The sequence below is a fragment of the Rhincodon typus genome, chromosome 34 (assembly GCF_021869965.1).
Source record: "Rhincodon typus isolate 14 chromosome 34, sRhiTyp1.1, whole genome shotgun sequence".
NCBI lineage: Eukaryota > Metazoa > Chordata > Chondrichthyes > Orectolobiformes > Rhincodontidae > Rhincodon > Rhincodon typus.
Window position 1 is genome coordinate 18,219,076 of NC_063365.1, and position 21,767 is coordinate 18,240,842.

Here is a 21,767-nt window from a genome sequence, read left to right on the forward strand (position 1 = left end):
GACCCTTCTTCAGAAATGGGGGAGGGGAAGGGGGCTCTGAAATAAATGGGGGGGCGCAGTGATAGCAGGTGGATAGTGGAGCGGATAGGGTGGGAGAGAAGACGGACAGGTCAAGGAGGCGGGGATGAAGCTAGTAAAGGTGAGTGTAGGTATACAGGGGTGGGGATTGGTCAGTGAGGTTGGAGGAGCGGATAGGTGGGCAGGTCAAGGAGACGGGGATGAAGCTTGTAAAGGTGGGTGTAGGTGGGTAGTGGTGGGGATTGGTCAGTGAGGTGGGAGGAGCGGATAGGTGGGCAGGTCAAGGAGACGGGGATGAAGCTTGTAAAGGTGGGTGTAGGTGGGTAGTGGTGGGTATTGGTCAGTGAGGTGGGGGGAGCGGATAGGTGGGCAGGTCAAGGAGACGGGGACGAAGCTTGTAAAGGTGGGTGTAGATGGGTAGTGGCGGGGATTGGTCAGTGAGGTGGGGCTAGTCCCGTTTTGTTTTAACATGAGGTCTGACTCAGTTGCCCCAGAACGACTTCACATCACCCGAAGGGCAGGCTTGCGGCCTGGATACCTTCCTTGAATAGTTTCCATCTGAAGAGTTGGAACAGATGGAAGGATATGAGTCGTAAGATCTTGTCAAGCAAATGGTGTCTGTGCTAACTTGATACTTCCCTGGTACCACACTGTACTGTCAGCTGAGCTGTGAGCTTGAAAAGACCATATTCTATCTCCGAGAATATGGCCACGAGAAAGGGAAAAGTAAAGTGAAGGAAGCTGAGTGTTGATAACTGTGAGATGGCACAAGTTTGATTAGTGCGCTGCAGGATTGTGGCATCAAAAAACTGGGATATAAACGAAATCAAAATGTAGTATAGGTGAAAAATTGCAGACTGCCCCATGTTATACTGATTTCTTATTTTAACAAACTCTCATCAAATTAACATTTTATACCATTGTAAGATATTAGTTAGTAGGATCATCATTATTATTGCAAGGATGGAGTCCTGAGAGTATTAGTGAACATATTGTAATGAGTTTTAATCCTCACAGGAAGCATATCTAGAGCACTTGGAGTGCATAAATATAACTTCTAGCCTGGAGGCAAATGTTAAACTGGAATGATGGACAGTATAGTGTCAATGGCCATTTATTTGGTTGTTGGATGCTTGATTTCCATTGTAAGAATGTGGAATGTAACTAAGAGCTTTAAATAGTCTTTGCTAGAATGTTGACAATTGTTTAACAAGCAAAGACACTGTTCCCAGTCCTGTACTTGGGTTGTTTGCTTAGTGTCTGTGAACGGTGGTAGAAAGCTTCTGATTTTGGGGAAAATGACTGGACTTATCAGTGATTGTTGAAGTAAAACTAGATCATTTCTTGCACTTCTACATTTGCGTTGGTGATGTCTTGTACGAGCTTGTGAACTTCAGTGTCCAAATGAAGATTTTGTATTGCATCATTGAAAATGCATGAATTTTGGTTGCGCAACTAATATTTTCAGTGTCCCAAATAAATTACATTGTCTTGTTACTGCATTTCAAATGTCCTTGTTACGTACTGATTTGTGCTTATCTTTGTCTCATGTGATCCTCCTCACCTTCTACACCCACCCATCAGCACAACCTATCATCCTTTACTTCCTCACACATCTACCTGGCTTCTCCTCAACTCGATCAGTGTCATTCATCTCAACTGTTCCTTGTGGTATAAGCATTACTGAGTGTAAAGTGTTAAGCGTTTAAGTGCTCATTTTTTTAGATTTATTTCTAATATGAGCTTCATTTAGTTTAAACGCTAATAAAGCAAAGAAACATTCAAATGCATGGTATCAAATTGCTGTGGTGCAGATCATTTTGCAAAGCTCCATAGTGCAAAGCAAGTGCTTTTTGTTGATGAGAGAAGGGAAATTAAGGGTGGAAAAATGAGAAGAAATTATGTACAATAATGGGGGAGCACAGCACATCGCTGCAAGAGACAAGACTGAAGCATTTGCAACCAACTTCAGCCAGATGTATCAGGCTGATGATCCATCATAATCTCCTCCTGAGGTTCTCGTCACAGTCTTCATCCAGTTTGATGCACTGCGTCTGATATCAATAAAGCGGCAAAGATAGTGGATACTGCAAAGGCTTTGGGCCCTGATAAGCACAAGTCAGGAGTGTATTGGAATACTCCCCACTTGTCTTTGAGTCCAGCTCCAACAACACCTAAGAAGCTTGACGCTCTCCATGACAAAGCAAGCTGTAAGCTTTGCACACCTTCAGCGTTCACTGCATCCGCAAAGAGTGACAGTAGCGCAGTATCACCCACTTAAAAGATGCATTATAACAACTTACCAATGTCACATCTCATAGAGATTTGCAACATGGAAACAGACCCTTCGGTCTGACTCGTCTGTGCCGACCAGATATCCTAGATAAATCTAGTCCCATTTGCCAGCATTTGACCCATATCCCTCTAAACCTTTTCTATTCATGTACCCATCCAGATGCCTTTTAAATGTTGTAATTGTGCCAGCCTCCACCACTTCCTTTGGCAGCTCATTCCATACACACACCATGCTCTGCGTGAAAAAGTTGCCCCTTTGGGTCCCTTTTAAATCTTCCTCCTTTCACCATAAACCTATGAGCTCTAGTTTTGGACTCTCCTACCCTGGGGAAAAAGACCTTGTCTATTCACCCTATCCATGCCTCTCATGATTTTATAAAACTTTATAAGGTCACCCCTCAGCCTCTGACACTCCAGATCAGGACAAGAGCAACAAATGCAGCAGAACACCACGATGTACAAGTTCCTCTCCAAGCTCACCATCCTGATTTGCTGGGAACTGCCTTCCTAATACATTCTGCGTGCACCCACTCCGAATGACTGCAACGGTTCAAGAAATGGAGGTGCCGGTGTTGGACTGGGGTGGACAAGGTCAGAAGTCACATGACACCAGGTTATAGTCCAACAGGTTTATTTGAAATCACAAGCTTTCAGAGCTCTGCTGTCAACAGGTGGAGTCACTGGCATTTGTCAGTGGACTATAGCCTGGTGCCATGTGTCTTGTGACCCAGTTCAAGAAGGCAGCTAACTACCACCTTCTCAAGGGCAGTTATAGGAGAGACATAAGTGTTGACCCAGAGAGTATTTCCCACTTTCCATGAATTTTAGAGATCTGTGTTTCATCTATTGAAGGAATTTGCATGATTTTTGCAACGCCAGTTTTTGGCTAATTAATGTGAACCAGTCCAGCAATGTCACTGTATGAATGGAAGAAAAATGTAAATGAAATTAAGACAGAACAGGAGAGCACTGTGAGGACAAATGAAATGTTCAAAGTGATCCATTGGATGAATATTACAGTTCTCTAACAGTCCAAATAATGTTGTTGCTGTGGCATAGTGCTTTGGCATTTGTGGGCATGACAGGCACCACACAAATGCAAGTTTATTTGAATAGTTTGACATGACAGCATGCTGTAAGTGTGCCCAAAAGTCAAGTTGCTACAAATTGGTGTTGGCTTGTTTTGCTTTGAGTTTTTAGTTCTGCATGTGTTACAGAGGAAAAGCATTGTCTTACACATCATCACCAACATTTCTCTGTTTTTATGACCTTGCTTGTAAATTGATCACATTATATTAAAAAAAATGCTCGCTGGTTGTTTCTGGAATTACTGTCAAAGCTCCATATGCCTTACAACTGTTAAAGTTTTCATAACTGGAGGAAAGTGATTGCTAGCAATTGTCTTGCTTAGAGATGCAGAGCGCTCATATAAAACTGTAAATCGGTTCCACATTTCTAAGTTCCTTGAATTAATTGCTTCTATTTTCTTTTTGCTGTACGTTTTGCTGACAACAGGATGTTTTAAACAACCTCTGTTATTATTCTTTCCAATCCCACAAGCAGCTGGTTCCTCGTTTAAATCTCAGTTCAAATGGAGCATCTATTTAGAGTTCTGAACACACTCATCTCGCTGGCCAGAAATGGTGGAGAGGTTTCCAAGCTGCACAGTACCCAAGCCAGTTTTGATCTTCGTAGACCTGCTTCTCTGCCTCTGCATCAATTACCCTGTGAATGAACTCCTGCCTGCTTGTGCATTTGTCTTTTTAATTCATTCATGGTATGAGGGTGATACTGACAAAGCCAGAATTTTATTGCTCGCTCTTTAATTCCCGGTGAGCCACCTTTTTGAAGTCAACAGAGTGTCTCACTCGAATATTTCAGAGCGTGTTTAGGAGTCGCGTGTAGGCCAGGCGATGGAAGGACAGCAGCTTTCCTTCACTAAAGGGCAATGCTGGAACAGATGTGTTTTTACAACAATCGTATCACGGTTGCTGTTGTTAACGCTAGCTTTTCATTCTTCATTTTAATGAGTGAATTGTGCTTCAATTCCCCAGCTGCCGAGGTGGATTTTGTACTTCACTATATTATAAGGTCAGGCCTTCTAAGCTCTGCTAATTAATAGAAGAGGTTTTGCTGCTGTCCTTCCTGCTCTCAAATGACCAAATTCTCCATGGGGTCCCCATATTGTTGCAGAGAGGGGAACATGCCATGTACCTTCCCTTGCTCAATGAAGCCTCTTTTGATGTAAGTGGAGTCCAGGCTGATGTCGGCTCTGTTGAATACAGTTGGAAAAGACCCAGTTAAACGTGAAGTCTTTGCATCTCAAATCTCTTGCGCCTTGCTCTCCTGTACATTCCCTCCAGTTTCGATCAGAGAGCATTTGGCTCCCGCTTTGTTTCACGGGCGAAATAAGGGGCAGCACAGTGGCTCAGTGGTTAACACTGCTGCCTCACAGCGCCAGGGACCTGGGTGACTGTCTGTGTGGAGTTTGCACATTCTCCCGTGGCTTTCCTCCGGGTGCTCTGGTTTCCTCCCACAGTCCAAAGATGCGCTGGTGAGGTGGTTCGGCCATGCTAAATTGCCCCTGGTGTCCAGGGTTGTGCAGGCTAGTGGGTTAGCCATGGGAAATGCAGGGTTACAGGGATAAGGTAAGGAGATGTGTCTGGGTGGGGTTCTCTTCAGAGGGTTGGTGCCTTGATGGGCCGAATGGCCTTTTTATGCACTGTAGGGATTCTACCATTCTTTGAGCCCTCCCCTCCTGTCGTGAGAAGCAGTGACTGCAATGGGATGCTTGTATCCAGGTACACAGGAGGCTCCTCAAAACCTATAAATTACTCACTGGATTAGTCAAGATAGGTGAAGGATGGATTTTTCCAATGGCAGGCAAGCTAGAACCAGGAGTGCAGGGTAAACCATTTAGAACTGGGATGAGAAATTTCTTCAATCAGAGAGTGGTGAGCCAGCACCATAGCAAACAGTAAAGGCCAAAACATTGTACGATTTCTAGGAGTTGGATGCAGCACATGGGCTAAAGGGATCGAAGGATACAGGGGAAAAGCAGGAGTGGATGGATGATGAGCCATGATCATATTGAATGGTGGCGTATGCTTGATGGGCTGAATGGCCTACTCCTGCTCTTATTTTCTATGTCAGCTGTCAGAAATGTAGATGCAATGTGAATGCTTTCTGAGCGATCACTGCTAGCCGATTATCCCTCCTCCTTAATTAAACCATATCCAAACTGAACTGCAAAATGACTTTCCATTGCGTGAAATGATTCCTGACCGAATATTAACCTGCCACATTATCAGGCTTTCTTAATGAGTTTCAGCCAACGACAGGTTCCTTTTGGAGTTATTACCATTTAATTATCAGGGTCGGTGATTTCCTAAAATGTCAATTTCTCGTTTAACCTTCACTTGGCTGGTTCACTAATGGTTTTCAGCTAACCTTCATTCACTGTCGTGAAATTAAAGTGCTACATTTGGATCCTGCATGTTATCTGTTGTGCAATGACGTTCCTGTGGAGGCTTTGGTAACTTCTGATTTGCTTTGTGTGTTCATACGTCTGCCAATGTCCTGTCTTTTGTGGTGAATTTTGACTCATCTCCACAGTTCTGATTGTAATCACGCTTTGCCCTGGTCTATATTTCTTCTTTGTTGCTGTTTAAAAAGCAAAATAACATAACACTCAAAAAGATTACACCAGATTTGTGGAGATGCAACAGAAGTGAGAGCTGTCCTTCTGCCAGTCAAGGTCTTCACAATGAAACATGAGAAACAGAGATGAGCCTTTTAACTCCAAGAATATTCTTGCCCTTTCACTGAGATCATCGCTGATCTGACTGTATTTACCTAACACTATTCTGTTATACTTTTGCCTAACAAACCCCTACCAACTCTCAGAGCTGAACTTTTCAGTTGACCTAGCTTCAATAATGTTGCACAAGGCGTGGTTTTCAGGTTTCCTGAACACATACCTTGCACGAATGAAAGTGTTACGTTGGAAAAAGCCAAGAATTAATCACAGCTCTTTGCAGTGCAGCTGACTTGTCAAAGAAGCAAAGCATAAAGCAACGGTCCTCCAAATAAGAGACAACTAAGTGTGGAGATAACAAAGTGTTTCGGGTCGGGGATATTTCTGAAGAAGGGTCCCGACCCGAAACGTCAGCTTTCCTGCTCCTCCGACGCTGCCTGGCCTGCTGTGTTCATCCAGCTCCACACTGTGTTATCTCTGACTCCAGCATCTGCAGTTCTTACTATCTCTGCGCTCCAAATCGGTTGTCTTATTCCTCTTGTGAACTTCCTTGAAGAAAAGGCACAGCAACAGAAACTAATTTTTCTTTTAACTCTACCTTTGTTGTTGAGATTGTGGGTATGACTGGCATGGTTCTAGGCTATCTGAAGGTGATGGTGAGCTGCCTTCATGACTTCCACTGTTCTGTGTCGTGATAGTCAATCGTGTGTTGCTGTGGAGTTCTACCACCTGAACCCAACTCCATCACAACTCGAACATGTTATCACCGTTCCTTCATCAGCTCCACTCATAAGTGACAAACTTGAAAGTGATGGTGGTCTCACACACCGGTGCTCTTTTCAGGGGTGTGAGGATTTCTGGCAAAGTCAACATTTGTTACCTATCTCTAATTTCCTTTCTGAAGGAGCTGGTGAAGCTACCTTCTTGAACCACCTCACTCCTTGTGATACAGGGATACCCATAGTGCTGTTAGGATGGGGAACTCCAGGATTTTGACACGGTGACTTTGAAGAAATGGCAAGTTATTTCCAAGCCAGGGCCGTGTACGTCTGTGTGTGTGTGAGAAAGGGTGGGGAAATGTGCTAATGGTGGTGTTGTCATGTATCTGCTTACCACGTCCTTTTAATCGGCAGAGGACAAGGATTTGGGGTTGAAGGAGCCCTGTGCGAGTTCCTGCAGGTGCAGTTTGTGGGTGCCTTCAGGCATTGTTGGTGGAGGGAATGAAAGCGAGAAAGTGTTGGATGGGATGTTGATCAAGACAGCTGACCTATGTTGAACTTGTGGAGGCCACATCAATCCAGAAAACTGGGGAGGGTTCCATTGTACTCCTAACTTGTGGCTCGTAGATTGTAGACCAGGCTTGGGGAGTCAGGAGGTGAATTACCCATCTCAGAATTGCCAACATCTGACCGGCTCTTGTAGACACCATGTTAACATGCCTGGGTCCAGTTCAGTTCCTTGTCACTGGCAATCTGTAGGATGTAGACAGTGGAGGTATTCAATGTAATGTCATTGAAAGATGGGGAGAGAGTTGCATTCTCTCTTGGCGAAATCCTCATTGCGTGGCATTTGTGTGGAGTGAATATTACCTGCCATTTACCAGTTCAAGCCTGGGCATAGTCCAGGTTTGCTGCCAATTGGGCACGGGCTGCTTTGGTATCTGAAGAATCATGAATGATGTTGAACGTTGTTCAATCCTCAATGAATATCCCTACCTCTGACCTTATATTGAAGCAGCTGAAAGTGATTGAGCTTAAGACACCAGCCTGAGGAACTCCTACAGAGATCTTCCAGGGCTGATCTCCAGCGTCCACCTTCCTTTGTGCTATGTGCAATGCCATTGCGATTTCCCCTGAGGCTCATGAAGCCTTATTCAGTCTGATGTTGCCTTGATGTCAAAGGCAGGCAGTGTCATCTCACCTCGAGTTGAGCTTTTTTGTCTCTGTTAAGACCAAAGTTGCAATAAGGCCCCATGCTGAGTGGCCTGGCAGAACCCAGTCAGAGTGTTAGTGGGCAGGTCATTGCTGAGCAACTGCTGCTTGAGTTCTGAGGAAGGGTCACCGGACCCAAAACGTTAACTCTGTTTTCTCCTTCACAGGTGCTGCCAGACCTGCTGAACTTTACAAGCAACTTCTGTTTTTGTTGCTGCTTGATAAGACTGTAATTGCATCTTTGTCAATTCAATAATGATCAACAGGATGGGTGAAAATTGGGCAGATTGGATAAGTCCTTCTCATGCAAATATCACCTAATATGGGGAAAGATTGGTGGAGGGTTGTGTACTGAGCATATTAATTATATTAGTAACTAACTCGGCTGGTTTGTGATGCAGTGTGACACCAGCAGTGTGGGTTCATTTCCCACACTTTCTGACGTTATGATGAAGGACTCTCCTTCTCAACCTTTCCCCTCACATGAAGCATGGTGACCCTCAGGTTACACCACCACCAGCCATCTCTCTCTCAATGTGAGAGCAGCCCTTTGGTCTGGTAGAACAATGGTGACTTTACCTTTCCTTTTACTACTACTTAGTAGCTTTGTTCAAAATTAATTACAAGAACGTAGGATGTAGTCTAGACGTGGAGTGCCGGTGTTGGACTGGGGTGAGCAAGGTCAGAAATCACACGGCACCAGGTTATAGCCCAACAGGTTTATTTGAGATCACAAGCTTTTGGAGCCTCATTCCTCCTCCAGGTGTTAGTGAGAGTTGTATCAGACACGGAATTTATAAATAAAAGATCAAAGGGTGAGACCATTGAGGATGTATTAAGCAAACCTAAGACGCTGTTAAATCTTTAATCAGTTAGAAGGTTTTAATTGATTGATATGCATATGTAAATCCCTGGATTCCTTTGAAGTCACTGTCCTGAGAGAACTGAAGGTTTTATCAATGTGAAGAAGAGGTGACAGTTTAGGCAGACAATGCGTGTTAGGTATGAGGCCTTGTTTAGAATTTGTTTGTGTTTGGGCACTAAGCCCTTCGACTCTGCTTTACTGTTCATTTCCACTATCCACTGTGACCAATGCTTCCCTCATTAGCCAAAAATCTTGAATTTCATGAATATGCTTCTTGAACATACTCCGTGAGGAAAGGTTGCTAGGAAACGGTTAACTGTACAGTTTTCCAGAATTTTCAGTTTTATCTTGATTGACAGGCAGGTGATTCGGCTCATTGGTGGACTGTTAAGCGCTTTGTCTCATTATGTTGTTAAAGCTCATTATCTGCAGTGTGTTGCATACATCAAGTTTCTGTTGTTGTCTTTGCATCAATTCTTCTGTAGATTTCTGAAACTCCCTCTTATAATAACAGCCCGTCTATCCCGATACATAGCACTTGCTTTCACAGACAATTTAGTGTCCAAAATAGATGAGCCAGTTTAATGGTTGAACCTGAAAATGTACTAACCATTCAATTAATTTCCACATACAAATAAATGCTGCAATAATCCAAAGCATGATCATTAACATAGTGACAAACAGCTCAGCATTAGCACCAACATTGGGATGGCAGGGCTAACATGAAGAGAGATTGAATCAGTCAGGGCTATGTTCACTGGAATTTAAAATAAAGAGGGGGAGTATAGAAGATAGCAAGGACTGCAGATGCTGGAAGTCAGAGTTGATAAAATGCCAGCTGCGTAGGCAGGTACTGAGAAATCTGTAAAAGTCTAACAGGACTAGACAGGGTTAACGCAAGAAGGATGTTCCTAATGACTGGGGAATCCAGAACTCAGGGTCACTGTCTAAGGAAGTGGGGTTAATCATTTTGGATTGAGATGAGCAGAAATTTTGTCACCCAAATTTCTTTGGTTTGCCAAAGAAAACCAAAACAGTGAATGTTTTCAAGAAAGAGACACATATAGCTCTTAGGGCTAAAGCAATCAAAGGACAATGGGAGAAAGCAGGAACAATTGGATGATTAGCCTTGATCATATTGAATGTTGGAACATGCTCGAAGGGTATTTTCGATGTTTCAGTAAACAAGATGGGTCTGTTAGTATTGCTATGAATGGATTTGCAATGCCTGAAACTTGGATGTAGCAAAGAGTGATGGTGGCTCTTGTATCTATTTCTAATCAGTAACATGTCTTTATCATAGTAGTGTCTCAAGGTGCAACATGGGAGCCTGGCCAATCACTGAGCCAGATTGAAATATTAACATTGGTGTCCAAAGACAGGCTGGATGGAGCAGGAAAGAGATAGAAAGGCCCAGGTGGTTTACGGAAAAAGTTGTAGGGCCTTGTGCCTCATTAGCTGAATGCATTAGCCACCATTAATAGAGCAGTTAAAATGTGGCTACTGGAGACCACGGTTGAAAGAAAGTTTGAGGTTTTTGAGAGATACCAGGCCAATGGGTATGTGGCAACAGGGAAAGGTTCAGGAATGAAAGATCTGGATGTAAAGTTTAATCGTGACTCCATGCCAGACTGGGAGCCAGTGTTGGCCAGCAAGTATATGTGGTGGGTGCATGGGATTCGATGCAAGACCAAGTGTCAAAATCACACTTGTCCGTTCCCCCTCATGGAGGTTCCCAGCAAGCCCTTTAATACCTGGTGCATACATCGACTTAGCAACAGGGAACAGAAGAACATAACACTGAGTGTTATGTGAGCCTTCACAAAATAACTGATTTTGGGTCAAAATAAATGACCTTTTCTGTTAACAAGTTTGAGATATCCATCCAAATTTAACTATCAAACTATTTAGATGCTGTGGACAATATTTCCAAAGAAGTCAAATCCTAGACTGAAAAACAGCTTGTTAGATTAATTTTTTTTGTTTCAACGAGGTGGCCTTTCACTGGAACATAAACAGGCAGTGTTGCAGATTTGGTTTTAATAATTCAGCCGAAGAATATTATGCATATCTAATTCACACTTAAAAGATTTCAAAGCACATGATTTTTAAAAATTCCATTAGTCCACAAAATATCCTCTTCTGGGAAAATTTCCTTCTGCATCATGCTTTTTGGTTTTAAATTAACTGTGGCTTCAACTCCCACTCTTTTGAATCTGATTGCCTCTTCCTGGAGGCTTCATACAACTGAGCTTAAACTTTCTCAGCTTTAAATAATCTCTTCAGGATTTCATTGAAACAAGTCTGGTCTGAATCTTTTACTGGGATATGACTTGTATGGAATTTCATTAAACTATTTACTCTAAGGCAACCTATTTTTAAACAACTCTAAACAATATTCTCCCTTTCTGAGGAGCAACTGCTTTAGACTTGACTTCAGCTTAGAATCCAACAGAACTGTCCAAATGAAAACTAAAAATCCCTTTATTTCCCAAGTTGTGGATGTTTATCCCAATCAAAAGAAAAAAAAATTCCCTGACCTTCCAAACTGAAGGCTGATACACAACAACTTACCTTGATCACATGTAAAATTCTCTTAACTGAAACAAAAACTCATTGCTCTCAGGAATTTATTCACTTACACTGTGTTTTAAAATAAGCCACCTTAGCTGCAGGAATCTTTACAATTTGATCATTAAACCTCTTCAGACATTCAGAAAACTTACATGCCTCTAATTGAAGTTTAAAAAAGATGAGCTCAAAAATAAAAATGGCGTTAACATAAATATGAATCACACAGCATGCATCATAAAACATAGAAACAATCTGCTTTTCTTAGGTCGATTAAATGTGTTTTACAGATTCTGTGTGTGCGCAATCAAAATTTAGTTGCTTAAATACATGTTGTTATTTTGGCATTTAACCAAAATAAGTTGTGGATTGCTCCTGAATACCCATTGCTTTGCAACAGCATTTGTCCTTCTTGACCAATGGAAATGTCACCATATCCACATCGAATAAGCCTAGTGCAATAATCAGTTTTCATGAAACTGGTGTGTCTTCGGGTCTTATAAGTGCATGATAGGAGGACGCATGAGTTAATGAAGCACCATTCAGGAATTAAGACCTTGTAACATAGATTCTTATAGAAAGAGTTCAGTAGCCTAGATTTGATTTGATTTATTAATGTCACATGTACTGGGATGGAGTGAAAAGTATTGTACCTTAGATAAGTACATCAGGGTAATAAAACAGAATGCAGAATATAGTGTTACAGCTACAAAGAAGGTGCAGCGAACGAACTACTCTCCTATATTAGAGAGGTCCTTTGGTTGCAGCTCAGAGGCGAGGCTACTTACACAGGTCTTCCTGAGCAGTTATTCCCTAGCACAGTAAGAGATTTGGATGCTGAGATGTTAGCCTACATTCAGTAACGAGCTGATCTTTTCAAGCAGCTTATTTGCACACAGCTTCTGATGCTGAAAGGGGAAGGCATTCTGTATGCCGTGGCTGAGCAAAAGGCATCAGCAGATGAAGCCAGCATGTGCATATAAAGCCCCAGTGTGGGATAGAATCCTGCTTCTCAGCATCAAAGACACAAACCTGCTTTGAAAATTAACCAGGAGCCAATTCCAGAGTGCAACATCGGTGTATACAAGCCCCCAGTGCCCCTGGTTTGATTTTTGTCCCACACTGACAGAAAGCAATCCTTTCTTTCTGACGTTGCTCATGGAATTTGAGCACTGTGTGCTTACTAATTGGATGCAAGTGTAAACCTAGAGCAGTCCATAAATCTGTGCAAATTGGCATTCGATTAAGATACATAGTGTACAGTGGAGCAATGGGCTATTTAGACCATTGGTTCATGCTGACATTTATGTCACACCAGTTTTCACCCATCTCTCTTCATCTAAGTTTGTCTTCAATTCTTTTCTCCCTGACGTTTGCTTAGCAGCATTTAAAAAGAGAAGCTATGTTATTCACCATTGACATCCTCTGTGTGGTAGTAAATTCTACATTCTCATCATATTCTCTTCATTAATCATTCAGAAGGTGTGGGTGTCACAGCTGGGCCAGCATTTAATGCCCATCCCTAATTACCCTTGAGGAGGTAGTGGTGAGCTGCTTTCTTGATTCACTGCAATCCGCTTGGTGTAGGAACATCCATACAGCCATTAGGGAGGGAGTTCCAGGATTTTGACCCAGCAACACTGAAGGAATGGCAATATATTTCTGAGTCAGGATGGTGTGTGGATTGAAAGCAAACTTGCAGGGAGTCATGTTACTGTACATCCATTTAGATTGTCATGGGTTTGAAAGGTGCTGTTTAGGATCTTGTAGATAGTGCATCTTGTAGATAGTGCACAGTGCTGCTACTGAGCGTCGGGGGTGGAGGGAGTGGATGCTTGTGGATGTGGTGCCAATCAAGCGGGCTGCGTTGCCCTGGATGGTGTCAAGCTTCTTGAGTGTTGTTGGGGCTGCACTCGTCCAGGCAAGTGGGGATTATTCCATCACACTCCTGACCTGTGCCTTGTAGATGGTGAACAGGTTTTGGGGAGTCGGGGGGGTGATTCCATCTAGTTACTTATTATATGCGGTCTGTGGCCTGTTTGTTCTGTCTACTGAAATATATCACCTCACACTCAGCTATGTAGAATATTCCTTTGTCAATTTTACACCCACTCTGCATTGTTAATGCCATTATTAAATTCAGACATTTTACTTAAGTTGTGCCACACCTGACACCACCATACAATAGTACCAAATGGGGATCCTGTTCAGCATCAAGATTAGTATTGTGGGAAGATGTATGGGAAAAGAGCTTGGTGACATGATGAGTGAAATACAAAATTGTTCTGTTTCACAGACCTTCACAGACTGAATTCAGGTCCAGTTTTGAAAAGAAGATGTTTGATTCTCCAAGGGAGATTCTCATTTGCTATTCAGATATCATCACGCTTTACTTTGTCTGAATTATATGAAGCTTGAATTTAATGGTAGTCGTGAGATTGCCAATAAATGAGAATTTACCTTTTATTCAGCCTGCAGTGAAATTGAAGTGTAATGAATGGTATGTGATTTGTATGGTAATATTTTTAAGAAGTTTGCATTTTAAACTAGTGAGTGTTGGTCTATTTTTGTGAAGTTTAAAAATTAATAGGTCTGTCTTTACAGAACCAGTATGTGTCAGACAATTGATGATGGCAAGGCCTCCTGGAGTGTTAATGGAAGTTTGTTTATACTGTCAGGTTTTCAACATTAGAGGGAAGACATTGAGCTGTTAGCTTCAGAAAAATCTAGGGTATGCATGTTTTTTAAAAAAAAAAGTTTAAAAGCTTTTGAGTTCAGTTCAAAGGAGACCTGACTGAAACCAGATGCAACTACAGTGTTTCTTAGAAAAGGAGATTGTTTGGAATATTTGAAGAAGTAAGTTACCTCCGTGAAAGAGTGAAGTTTGTGAACCCTCCAGACCAGGAGTATTTGGTTCAAACTCTGCAGATTAAACTCTCAGTTGTTTCAGAAAAAAAGACTTCACAACTCCCATAACTTAATTGCTTCTTCATAGTTTCAAGCAAACCAACAGAGTGCATAGGGAGGAAAAATTCCCTGGGTTTTCAGTCGTTGGGAATAGATGGGAACTTGTTTTGCCACGTATTGTGCAACCTTTCAAGCTCTGATACGTTTAACTAGCTGGGTTTGGTTTATTGTACTTTTTTGTTTCTTTTGTTTACTAAACTTCTGCTTTATTGTTAAAACCAAATCTGCAGCATTGTGGAAAGGTTTAAGAGCCAAGGGTGACTGATTTAAAGCAATTGGCAACAAAACCAGAGACAACGGGGGAAGCAAACTGATCATGCAGTAGGTGGTTAGGGCTGCAATACCCGAGAGTTTGTGCTGGAGACAGGTGCAATTGAGGCGTTTAAGAGGGAATTGGGTCATTATCTGAAAAGAAAAATATGCAGTGCTGCAGGGAAAGACAAGACAGGAGAGTGGGGTGAATTGAGTTGTTCTTGCAAGGCTCTGGGAAGGGTGTAAGCAACTGAATGGTCCACTCCTGTATTGCAATTGTTGTATGAAGTCAATTGTAGCTGTATTTTTTTTATATAACTTGAACCATCAATGTTAAGGTTAGTTGCAGCTCATTGGGTCCATTCACACTACATTCAGTCTTCACATTCGAAGTTCTGTTTTGCCTTTGCTGTGATTTGTATTGTCTGCAACAGAAGAGTTCTGTGGGGCTTTGCAATCCATCTTTCTCTGCCAATGTCTGTGTTTGCTTCAAAGTGTTGCCAGCCAGCTGAGCGAAGTAGACAGTGCTGGTTAAATGAAGGTTACTACAATACACTGTATGTGGAACAATTTGGGAGCTGTACTGCGAACATTGTGCAAATACTAGTCTTTGTTGCAGTGTGTGTATCAAGTGTTTGCTGGAAAAGGACTGATATTTATATTCCTGTGTCGCTCATTAGCTTTATTGCTCTCAAATATTTCAACTGGGTGAACTTCTGCTTTCTTAGGCTCAGCAATTTACTTCACTCCATTGTGAATTGTACTGTACATTCTGCATTGCTGCTGTACTGTGTTTAAGAATACAAACATATAAAATTAGGAGCAGAAGCAGCCCATTTGACCCTGAAGTTCTTCCACCATTGGGTAAGACAAAGGCTGATCTGTTTATATTTTGAATTCTACGTTCCCCTCCACTCCGATAACCAGATGTGCCTTTTTGTGTGTAGCATCTGCAAGATACACTGCAGGAATTCACCAGACAGTACCTTCCCAAACCCACGACCACTGCTAACTAGAAGGAGAAGGGCAGCAGGTGTATTGGAACACCCCTCCCACAAGTTCCATTCCGAGCTGCTTTGACTTCAGTTTTACTGGGCCAAAATCCTACTACTTCCTCCCTTGCTGTTACCTACACCAGTACCTACACCAAATGGACAAAGCAACTCAAAGGATGCAGCTTGCTGTTTCTTCTAAAAAAAATCTATCGACTTCAAAACATTCAATTCCTTCTACTTAGTCTGTCCCTCGATGGGAATTAATGGGTCATGGCAAGACATCAATACATGATCTTGAACTCATTGACAGAAAGAGGTGGTGAAAGCGGATTCATTATTGCATACATTCTGTGTCGGGGAGAAACTTTTGGATCATTGGCGAAAGAACGCAGAAGTGGAACGTTTTGTGTAGAATCTCAAAAAAAAAAGCCCAGCTGAGGCAGTTTGGCCTGAGTGGCCTTCTGTGCAAAGATTTTATTCGCAACCAGGGTGTATTTCAGCACATCGTTTAGAAAGTAATTTATAATATGAGCTGTTAGCTTTGCATGTGTCAGCACGGCTCCTCACAGATGGTTTACACTCATGTTTTCATGTTGATGGGTTTGGTTTATGCAGAGGCCTAAATGGCTAAGGTTCAGCCATCTGCTGTGCTTTACTAGTTCTTCACAATGAATAGTTTAGGTAACCTTTATTTAACTTTATCCGCTGGATTCACGTACGTTGATATCCCAGAAGCAGGCCATTGGTTCTGTTGTGGCCGTGTTTGCCCTGTGTGATGCCTATGCACAGAAGAACGCTGTGGTTGCTGGAGGTCAGTCACCTCAGCTCCAGGACATCTCTGCAGGTATTCCTCAGGGTAGTGACCTAGGCCCAACCATCTCTAACTGCTTCATTGATGAACCATAAAGTCAAGTGTGAATATTTCTCGATGATTGCACAATGTTCAGTGCCACTTGTGACTCCTCAGGTACTGAAGAGCTTCATGTTCCTGTGCAGCAAGACCTGGACTACGTTTGGGCCTATGCTGACGTTTGGCAACTGATGTTCATGCTGTAGAAGTGCCCAGCAAGCCCCAACAAGCTAAAATCTAACCATCACCCTTTGACATTCAATGATGCATTCCTCTCTGTCAACATCCTTAGGGTTACCATTGGCCAAAAACTGAACAGGACCAGCCCTACAAACAAAGGCAAGAAACAATATTGTACCTATCTATCTGATAACTCTGTTTTTTGGGGACTGCTTTTGAGAAAGAGTCATCTTTTGGGGGATATAATTCATTTTCAGCGCAACGTAAATATTCAATGAAATGTGAACTGTTATTCACCCCATTTCATTGAAAATTGAAGTGTATTCTATTTCAGAAGCACACAAGTGGGTTTTTCTGATTTTAGAAGTAGTGCATAAAACAAAAGCTGTTTAATAATTTTATAATAATATTTCTGTGCAGTTTTATAATAAAATCAGCAGGCTACTCATGAGGCAGCTTTTGAAAAGAATACCATAGCGACATGAATTTTTACTATTGTACCTTGAGATTTGTAGTGTAGAGTCATAGAGTGGTTTCCTAGAACAAAAATAGAGACCCTTTGTGTCTATACTCTGTCTTGGAATCATAGGATCCCTACTGTGTGGAAATAGGCTATTTGGCCCATCGAGTCCACACCAGCCCTCTGAAGAGCATCCCACCCAGACCCCACCTCCCCAGCGTTGCTGGGACTAAAATGGAAACTTCCTCTCCAGTTAACATTGTCATTTTAAGGCATGTGTCTCTTCTGTTTAGTCTCACCGGAGTTCTATGGTCTACCACAGATAAATAGACAGGAAGAAAAACCTAAGGGACTATAGCTATTTAAGAAGACAGAACACCACCACCTTCTCAGGAGTAATTAGAGATAAACAATAATTGCTGTCCCAGCCAGCGAGGCCCACATCCCGTGAATGAATTAAGAATGAAACACAATTACTGTTACAAAGACAAAGTTACTGGAAAAGCTCAGCAGATCTGGCAGCATCTGTGAAGGAAAAACCAAAGGTGACCCTTCCTCAGAACTCAGTTACTGTTAACCCTTGCTGATGGGCATCATGTTGCTAATTGTATGGTGTGGACGTAAAGGAACTGCCCAGCCTTGGGCTAACGCATGTTCTGGTTGAAGGTCATGTTGGTGGGCTTGGAATGTGCTGGGGGAAAATAAATTCCAGCTCACTTGACAGGAAGGCTACCACGCAGCGGGCTCGATATTCAACACTATCTCTTTAGAGAATTGTGCCAAACAGGTCTATTTTTCTAAGGGGTATGGTATTGTGGAGACTGAATTCATTTCTGAGGCAAACACAAAGAGAATTTAAAAAAAAAGATCCATTCTCAATTCTGTATTCAAAGATTTGTCTTTTCTTGTCTTTCAGGAAATCTTCAAGATAAAGGAGGAAGAGTGAGCAGGAAGCACTGTTTTCTGTAAGTAATACGCCTTATTTATGTTTACATCGCAAGAAACACTACACTCTCTTGTTAGTATGGTTCGGAGGGGTTAATAGTGATGTGGCTTTAAGCTCCATCCAATCTGATGGCACATGGTCCATTGGCTGGAGGCATTTGGCTCCTGTGTGAGAACTGAGGAGAAGCAGACATATTCTGTAAGGCTCCTGAGAGTCCTTAGCTTTCCGAGTGAGTTAAACTGTTTCCGTCGCTATGGTCTGATATGCTACCTCGTCATTTTAAGGCATGTATCTCTTCTGTTTAGTCTCACCGGCGGTCTATGCTCTGCCACAGATAAATAGACAGGAAAAAAAACTGAAATAGCTGGAGGAACGCAACAGGTTTAGCAACGTCTATGGAGAGCAAGCAGAGTTAAGTTTCGAGTCCAGTGACCTTTCTTCAGCAGGGTTCTGTTCTGAAAGACCCTTCTGAAAGAAGAGTCACTGAACTTGAAACACTGACTCTGATTCTGTTTCTTCTCCACAGACCTGCTGAGTTTCTCCAGCGTCGTCCGCTATAGTTTCAGATTTCCAGCATCTGCAGTTCTTTGTTTGTTTGATAAGTAGACAGACCGCAGGCTCAGGACAGAGCAAGGAGACGTGGAGGCAGCAGATTACCCAAAGGGGATACAGCAGTGGTGGATCTGGAAAACATGACAGCAGCTATGGGTTTAATTTCTACATGTATTAAATGCTGTGTTCAGTTGAATTTTGATAGTGCAATAGGATATCAATAAGGGACAAATTATGAATCAATGAATAGAAAAGCCACAACTGAAGGGGTTTATTCGTTATTAGAATACATTCAGCAGTTGATGCATTATAAGTGATCATTAATTTGTTGTTTTGAGTTGCCAATTGTATAGAGTGCCCAAGCATTGTCAGGAATTAATGTTTAATCTTGGGGTCACGGCTGCAGGCAAACCACCCCCCACCCCATCACGGGGCCATTAGAATTTGTGTTTTTAAAGGAAGATATTTGTGAGAATGAAATTTATGCAACGGGCAAAAGAAATATTTGGGGGTTTTTAGATCAGTAAACAAATTGGGAGTAAGTCAGACGTAACAGTAGGTCAGTTGTTTAATGTTGCTATGGCAATGGCAGCGAAACTTTCAGTATTCACTGTTGTAACTCCCTGAAACGTGTCTACTCCAACGGCCTATGAAATACTGTGGAAATGCAGAAGATGCAGTATTGTTTGCAGGTTTCTTCACAGGATGCGCTGCTTTAATCTCTGTTACATTCATTGAATTAATCAGAATTTCCTTTTAATGCTGTTAGTCTTATTGCATTGCATCTTGTTAAGTGACGTGTAACTGTTGTAAAATGGATCACTAAATTCACAATTACTTGCAGTCACCCTCACTGGCCCTGAAAAGGCATTTTACATTTGTGGCATGTTAAATAAACCAAAATGTTAAATTTCCAATGACAAAAATAGTTTTAATTTTAAAATGCTGTTTATCTTTATTTTAGCTTCTCTCAATGTGGTGATATAGTTATTTTACTATCTGAAAACTTTAATTAATTTGCAAGTTTTTAAACATTTCAAACCTCATGGTTTGCTATTTTTGAATATTTTGATTGGCTGGAATCATACAATCTCCACAGTGTGTAAGCAGGCCATTCGCTCCATTGAGTCCGCACCTTCTCTCTGAAGAGCATCTCACCCAGACCCACCCCATAACCCTGTATTTCCCATGGCTAACCCACCTAGCCTATCCATCCCCTGATACTATGGGCAATTTTGCATGGCCAATCCACCTAACCTGCACATCTTTGGACTGAGAGCACCTTGAAGAAACCCACACAGACATGGGGAGAACATGCAAACACCACACAGACAGTTGCCCACAGCTGGAATTGAACCCAGGTCCCTGGCGCTGTGAGGCAGCAATGCTAACCACGGAGCCACCGTGTCACCCTTAGGTGATCTGCCTCCTTACTGGTATCATTGCTGTTATGTACAAAGACATCTCCTCATATAGTTACAGATTTAAACTGCCACAGAAGACAAGGCAACTCACAGATGCTACTGGACTTTTGTAGGCAACTTTGTTAGGAACTCCACAGCGAGTTCCCTTGTTTTGATGCTGACCGTAAAATACGGTTGAGTTGAGTTTTCGTTTGGCTGTGGAAAGGAGGGAAGTAATGAGGCTGGATGTGTCGGGTGATAGGCAGGAACGTGGAGGAGAACTGGATGGTTGGAGTTGGAGGTCACCTCGTTACACCTCCAGAGGCACATTTAATCACCGTTGTCAACCCATCTGTTGCAGGAGGAAGCCATGACCTGCTGTTGGGCAGATGATGCTCGCTGACATATTCTGGCTGAGGTTGTAATTTCTGCACTCAGTGTACACACTGCAAGGCTGTTGGCATAGTGACAGAGCTGCGTCATGTATTCGATCCATCTGCCCTGTGAGCACTGACTTGGAAAAGAGGTTTTGTCTGAAAAAACAAACCCTAGTGGCCAACAGAACCAAAAATGTCACAGCAGCTCAGCTTTCTGTTAATTGATTGATTTGCGATTGCCAGGCAATGTAAGTTGCAAATTCAGAGAATGATGTGACTACTCGGCTTTGGAATAATTGTTCAAGGATACCCTTCCTTTCGTCCTCGCAAATTCTGTTCTCCGTTTTAAAGTCTGAAAATAAATTGGCCACAGAGGCAAGACACCTTGACAAAGGAGCCATCTAGCAGACCAATACTTGTGCATGAATCTCAAGTGAATCAATACTGCAATGCTTACCACTGACGAGGATACTTCCAGCAGTGACCAGATGTTATGCACCAGACCAGACCACCCCCGTCAAAAATATATTAAGAAGGTAGCCTAGACCCTAATCTTTTCTTATTTCAAAGGTAAATGTGAAGTGCTGTGTTCCAGATACAATTCAGTTCGTCAAACTTCTAAAAGTTAAGCAAAACACAATTTATTCAAGCACTGTAGTTTAAAAAAAAACAAAGAAAGAGGAAACTGGAATAAATGAACTGTATTGGATAACTTAACAGAATAATAGATTATGTTACGACTAAACAGTAACTGTTCAATATAGTAACATCCCATAAACACGCCCTTGGCAAAAAGGCAAATTCAGAAGTTCTGGGGAAGGGTCACCGGACCCGAAATGTTAACTTTGTTTTCTCCTTCACAGATGCTGCCAGATCTGCTGAGCTTTTCCAGCGACTTTGTTTTTGCTCCTGATATACAACATCCGCAGTTCTTTCAGTTTTTAAATTCAGAAAACAGATTGCCTCACGTGCAATCCGATCAGCATGAAAGAGATACATGCAACAGCTCCCCAGAGAAAGAGTGTAGCAGCCAGGAGAGATTCATTGCCTTCCAACCCTGCTGAGACCCTAGCAACAACTGCTGAAGCTAAACTAAAATCCTGGATCTGTGAGAGCTTGACCACACCCACTCAAGCTGCTTCTATTGTTCCAGCATTTAGAAAAAAACACCCATGGCTTTACAAGTTGTTTGTCTTCTCAAAGACTGTTCATCACCTGTCCCCCAGTTGCTATCTGAAAGGAACCATGACAAAACACACCTCTTAAAGCCATTGCATCATCACACAGGATACTGCCAGTGGTTTTGGTTTCAGAAGGAGCATTGGGTAACATTCTATCTCCACCCCCC

The 21,767-nt window shown here is 42.3% G+C and overlaps 1 protein-coding gene across 1 annotated transcript in view; it reads left to right on the forward strand.

Annotated features, from left to right (window-relative positions):
* ndst2a (N-deacetylase/N-sulfotransferase (heparan glucosaminyl) 2a) overlaps positions 1-21,767 on the forward strand; it is a 450,479-nt gene that overhangs the window by 36,896 nt on the left and 391,816 nt on the right. Inside the window, exon 3 of the mRNA XM_048616195.1 lies at positions 18,058-18,106. The gene's annotated coding sequence lies outside the window, so the exon portion shown is untranslated. The remainder of the gene's footprint in view (positions 1-18,057; positions 18,107-21,767) is intronic.